This window comes from Lepus europaeus, chromosome 10 (genome assembly GCF_033115175.1).
Source record: "Lepus europaeus isolate LE1 chromosome 10, mLepTim1.pri, whole genome shotgun sequence".
In the NCBI taxonomy this organism is placed as follows: Eukaryota; Metazoa; Chordata; class Mammalia; order Lagomorpha; family Leporidae; genus Lepus; species Lepus europaeus.
The window spans coordinates 69047466-69054082 of record NC_084836.1 but is presented as its reverse complement, the minus strand read 5'-3'; positions in this window follow the sequence as shown (position 1 = coordinate 69054082).

Genomic DNA, 6617 nt, shown 5'->3' with positions numbered 1-6617 from the left:
GCTGGGAGCGGCGGGCGGCGACGGCCGCGAAGCCGGAGCCTGGGGCCGCGCGCTGCGGGCTCCGCGCCGGCGTCTCCCTGCGGCAGCGGACCCTGGGAAGGCGAAGCGCACGACGGAAGCCTCTCGGCCGTGGTCAAGGACGAATTCTCCTCTGCAGCTCCCCCTTCGCCGGCGCCAGGCTCCCGTGGCCTGGGAGCGCAGTAATGCCCCTTAACTCGCGCCCGCGGTTAGGAGAAAATAGAAGCAGTCTCTTGAACGATCTGCGTATATCGTGCACTTGGGCGTTTTCAGAAACTCTTACCAGAATTTTGTTGATTTATTGAAAGGCAGAGCTACTGAGAGAGAGATCTTCCATCACTGGTTCACTCCCCAGTCGGCCACAATGGCCAGAGCTGCGCCGATCCAAAGCCAGGAGCCAGGAGGTTCTTCTGGGTCTCCCACGCGGGTGCAGGGGCCCGAGGACTTGGGCCATCTTCCACTGTTTTCCCAGGCCACAGCAGAGAGCTGGATAGGAAGAGGAGCAGCGGGGACTAGAACCGGCGCCCACATGGGATGCCAGCACTGTAGGCCCCAGCCCCTCTTCCCAGGATCTTTGATCTCCACCACGTTGCAACCTATTTTTAAGATGGTGAGGCGAAGACTGAGAAGAAAAGTTCTGATTTGCTGAGGGCACACAGCCTTGCCTTCCTATCTTGTCTCTGTGTGGACATGCAAGGCTCTGGGAGACAGATGTGACTAGGTGTGGCCCTCTTCCCCAGGCTGCCCGTCACCTGTTGTCCTTCTCCCCTCCCACCTCTGCCTAGGAGAGGAGGGCCTCTGCCCTTTCCCCAGCGAGCTATATCCTTACTCCATTAATACGTGTTTGCATGTCCACACGTCGTCTGTGCAAGTTAATATTTCTCCTTAATCTCTCCTTGCCTTAGATTTTTTTTTTTTTTAAGATCTATTTTTTTAAAAGGCAGAGTTACAGAGAAGCAGAGGGAGGGAGGGAGGGAGAGGGAGGGAGTCTTCCATCTGCTGGTTCGCTCCCCAAATGGCCACAATGGCCGGAGCTGCGCCGATCCGAAGCCAGGAGCCAGGAGCTTCTTCTGGGTCTCCCACGCAGGTGCAAGGGCCTAAGGACTTGGGCCATCCTCCACTGTTTTCCCAGGCCACAGCAGAGAGCTGGCTCAGAAGAGGAGCAGCCCGGACCAGAACTGGAGCCCATATGGGATGCCAGCACTTCAGGCCAGGGCTTTAACCCGCTGTGCCACAGCGCCAGCCCCAGGAGGGATTTGAGCCATCGTCATCACTGCTGCCTGCCAGGGTCTGCATTAGCAGGAAGGTAGAATCAAATCCACGCACTCTGAAAAGGAACATTGGTGTCTTAATTGCTAGGCTAAACACCACTTCATATGGAAGGATTTAAACTCAAGCTAGGCTTGTCCCCAATCCTAGTACATTTTCCACTGCAGTCAAGAATCTACGAAGCTAAATCTACTGGCTACCAAGCCAGCTCAGCTTTAGAATTGAGAGGTCAGATGGCTTGCCAAAAATGTCAAGAATTTGTTTTTTCCCTAGGTGTCAGAGACTCCAAGAGTCTATTGCAAAATGAAAATCAGATTACAAAAAAGCAATCTTAATGTACCATGTGCAGGGCCGGTGTTGTGGCAGGTAAAGCCACCGCTGGAGACGCCAGCGTCCCATCTGGATGGCGGTTTGAGACTGCTCCACATCCAGTCTGGCTCCCTGCTCATGTGGTCTAGGAAGGCAGCAGAAGACAGCCCAAGTCCTTGGATTCCTGCACCCATTCCTGCACCGATGGAATTTTGGGCTCCTGGTTTGGCCTGGCCCAGCCTGGCTATTGTAGACATTTGGGAGTGAACCAGCAAATGGAAGACAGCTCTGTCTCTTTTCATTCTGCCTTTCAAGTAAATGGGGAGGGTAGTGGGGGGGAGGGGGGAAGTTAATAAATAATAAAGAGTATGGGTGGAGAGGCCAGCGCTGTGGCACAGTAGGCTAAGCCTTTGCCTGCAGCACCTGCATCCCATATGGATGCCAGTTCGAGTCCCAGCTGCCCCTCTTCTGAGCCAGTTCTCTGCTATGACCTGAGAAAGCAGAAGATGGCCCAAGTGCTTGGGCCCCTGCACCCTGGACCCAGAGGAAGCTCTTGGCTCCTGGTTTCAGATCGGCCCAGCTCTCTGTCTCTCTCTCTCTCTGTAACTTTTCCTCTCAAATAAATTAAAGGGGGTGGGGGGAGAACACATGGGTGGGGCCTGTGCTGTGGCACAGCAGGTAAAGCCACTGCCTGTGGTTCCGGCATCCCATATGGGCACTGGTTTGAGACCCAGCTGCTCCACTTCTAATCCAGCTCCTTGCTGATGTGCCTGGGAAAGCAGTGAAAGATGGCCTAAGTACCCAGAAGAAGGTCCTGCCTCCTGGCTCCAGATTGGCCCAACTCTAGCCACTGCTGCCATTTGGGGAGTGAACTAGTGGATGGAAAAATCTTACTGTCTCTCTGTAACTTGCCTTTCAAATAAATATTTTTTTTTAAGATTTATTTATGTATGTATTTGAGAAGTAGAGTTAAAGATAGTGAGAGGGAGAGACAAAGAGAAAGGTCTTCTGTCCACAATTGGCCACAATGGCCAGAGCTGTGCCAATCTGAAGTGGTCTCCCTCACAGGTGCAGGGGCCCAAGGACTTGGGCCATCCTCTGCTGCTTTCCCAGGCCATAGCAGAGAGCTGGATGGGAAGAGGAGCAGCTGAGACTAAAACCGGCGCCTATATGGGATGCTGGTGCCGCAGGCAGAGGATTAACCTATTTGCCACAGGGCCGGCCCCTCAAATAAATAAATCTTTAAAAAAAAGAAGAAGAAGAAGACGACATGAGTCCTGAATATAAACCCCAGTTCCTCCGCTCATTGGTAGTACGACCCTGGGCAACGTACTGTAATCCCAAATGCCCAAGCTCTGTTGGTTAACGCCACCAGACTAGAAGATAGCCAAACCACAGCACATCCTCTAAGATAACAGAATCAGTTTTAAAAAATCACCTGACCTCTAGCTAACATCACAACTACGTATCATAGTCACTATTCACCATATTTCATTGTCACTGTCGTGATTCAATCCCTAGGGAGGTTACTACCATGGTCCCAGTTTATCCATAACAACTACAATTCTACTCCAGCCTAAGCTGGGCCTGTGGGAAGGAAACAGCAGGGGGCAGCAGTGTAGGAAGCTAAGGCGCAGCAGAATAGAAACTACAAAGAGGGCGGCACTGTGGCGCAGTGGGTTAATCCTCTGCCGACGGCACCGATATCGCATATGGGCACTGGGATCTAGTTCTAGTCCTGGCCACTCCACTTCCAATCCAGCTCTCTGCTATAGCCTGGGAAAGCAGTAGAAGATGGCCCAAGCCCTTGGGCCCCTGAACTCGTGTGGGAGACCCGGAAGAAGTTCCTGGCTTCAGATTGGCACAGCTCCGGCCATTGTGGCCAGAAGACCTTTCTCTTTGTCTCTCCCTCTCACTATCTGTACCTCTGCCTCTCAAATAAATAAAATCTTAAAAGAAACTACAAGAAAGTAAGGGAAACACGTTATTATATTAACGGTAACACTGCATGCCCAGTTGTAAATGTTACTACTTTGTTTCAGACACACTGCAACGTATGTTTGCAGGAGAGCTCAGAATGCACAAGTTGCAAGCAGGTGGTTTGTTTTAGGGGCAAAGATGTCAGTGGGCAAGAAGAAGAGATACAAGGCCAGGAATAAGCAGTTTAAACAGCAGCCACAGAGGAAGACAGAGGCACGCTGTGGGCAGCGTTCCTATGCTGGCCGTGCAGCTCTGTCTGCATGTGGACATGGCCTTGTCGTCACTGGCATCCCTAACTTTACTGGTCGACTGAGTGTGTATTCAGTACCAAATAAGATTGTGTTTTAGACTCCATATTCCTTTACAACTTTGCAAAATTCCTCTGAAGTATTATTTCATCTTTAAGATGATAAAGCTGAAGCTTGAAGGGATTATCAAGACCAAGGTCAGATCCCAGAAAGAGCAAGATGAGATTTGAACACAGGCTCATCTGACACCAAAGTATACACTGTATCAACCGCACAGGACCGCCACAAGATAAACAAGGATACACTCTCCAGAGAAGAAAAAAATAAATAGGAGGAGAGAATATTGTGTTCTGGACTTCTTAGAGAGTTAAGATCAAAATCTTAGACACACTGTATTCTGAAAAGAAGCCTGCAGATTCAGCCCTGAAGTGGTATCTCACTAATTTGCATTTAATTATACTCCAGATCGAGAAGGAAACAGACAGCTCCTTGTGACCAATTTCACACTAACAGAAAGCGATCAGGGTGTGTAAAATCGGGGGAAAACACAGTGTCACGGCAATCGGAAAGCACAGACTGCCTAGGGGCCAAGATGCCCAAGTCCCCTATCACAGGGCCTGGGTTCCGTGCTCAGCTCTAGCTTCTCCTGTCACAGTGCATCCTGGGAGGCAGCACTAAGAGCTCACATGCCTGGGCTCCTGCCTCCCATCTGAGTTCCCAGTGTGGGTCCAACCCAGTCCTGGCCCTCACAGGCATTTGGGGAGTGAACTGGCAGATGGGAATGCTCACTCTCCCTGTTCCTCTCTTTCTCTACTGCTCCCAATTGCATTTAATGTTCATTTTTTAAGTTTCTATTTATTTTCATTTTATTTGAAAGGCAGAAAAAGAGATACAGAAACAGACAGAGGGAGATCTTCCATTTACGGATTCATTCCCCCAAAAGCCTGCAACAGCGAGGGAATGGGCCAGGCCAATTGCAAGAGCCTGGAACACCATTCAGATCCCTCATGTGGGCGGCAGAGATTCAAGTACCTGACCATCACTGGCTGCCTCCCAGGGTGCGTGTCAGCAGGAGGCTGGATGGCAGTGGAGCGGGGACTCAAACCCAGGCACTCCAGGATGGGACTTGAGTATCCCAAGTGGCAAATGCTAAATGCCTGCCTCTCAACTTTTCAAAATTAAAGTCTTCTAAAAGTTGGGGCCAGCGCTGTGGCATAGCAGGTAAAGCTGCTGCCTTCAGTGCCGGCATCCCTTACGGGCGCCAGTTTAACTCTCGGCTGCTCCACTTCTGATCCAGCTCTCTGCTGTGGCCTGGGAAAGCAGCAGAAAATGGCCCAGGTCCTTGGGACCCTGCACCCATGTGGGAGACCCAGAAGAAGCTCCTGGCTTCAGATTGACGCAGCTCCGGCTATGTGGCCAATTGGGGAGTGAACCAGAGGATGGAGGACCCCTCCCTCTCCCTCTCCCTCTGCCTCTGCTTCTCTGTAACTCTGACTTTCAAATAAATAAATAAATAAATCTTAAAAAAACATCTGGAAGTGAAGAAGGAAGACAGGAAGGAAGTGGAAGTACATGAAAAGTCAAGGACAAAGGTCAAACCTAAGGTCATTAGGAGAAGCAAGGAAAAATATGTATGCAAAAACCAAAGAAACAAAAAGACAGAAGCTACAGCATCACTCTAGTGTTAGACGGGGCATCTTTCCTGGCTCATTCCGTTTTGCAGCAGTAGGAAGTTACTCTTTTAAGCTGGTATCCTAGAACAAAAGCTTAATCACAAATGGAAGTATTCCAGCAGAAAAAGCCTTAACTCACAACTAAGAAATGAATTTATGGGAGAAGAATGAGGAAGGATGAAGAATTATGGTCTGTGAAGCAGCATGTACATGATGCGAATGGTGGGACATCTGTGCCCTCCCTGCTAAAACCGCACTTCTCCTAACAACCAGCAGGGGCCACAAGAGATCCAATTCCTGTAGTGGATCCATCCCCAGGTAGCCCAGGAAGCAAATGAATGGCTGAGTGAAGTTAGAAAATGATTCACAGATCACAGATCCTTAGGTCTGGCCAGGGGAAAGAAAGCCACAATGAAGAGGGAGAAGCTGGGTCCTGACTTCAAGTCTCGCAGTCCAAATCTGGACGTTCCAGACTGAAGGCTGAAGCTGCGCGCAGCCCTCCACAGTTACTTGCGAGCTGGCCTAAATCTCTGTAGCAAGCCTGTACAGAGGACTTTCTCAGGATACACGCAGACACACAGGGCTCTGACACTCCGCTAGTACGCCTAGATTGAAAATGCCTGTTCCACGGGCCCAAGGCTTCCTCACTTGCCAAGCTTCCCCACGTACCCTCCTGCTCAGCGGTGAGCACTCTCTGTCCTCACATCAAACCCAGCGCCTGACGTCAGATAACATAGTATCTGCCTCTGACATGCACACTGCTTCCTCGGGTCTTTGTCTTCTGTTGTAATCATTTTCCAGCCAGGAAGACATCTCCATTTCCTCCCCTTAAACACTTTTTTTTTTTTTTTTAAGATTTATTTATTTACTTGAAAGTTAGAGTTACACAGAGAGACAGAGAGAGAAAGGTCATCCGTCCATCCACTGGTTTACTCCCCGGATGGCTGCAATGACCAGGGGACGGCCTGGCTGAAACCAGGCGCCAAGAGCTTCTTCTGGGTCTCCCACGTGGGTGCAAGGGCCCAAGTACTTGGGCCATCTTCTACTGCTTTCCCAGGCCAATAGCAGGGAGCTGGATCAGAAGTGGAACAGCCAGGAATAGAACTGATGCCCATGTGGG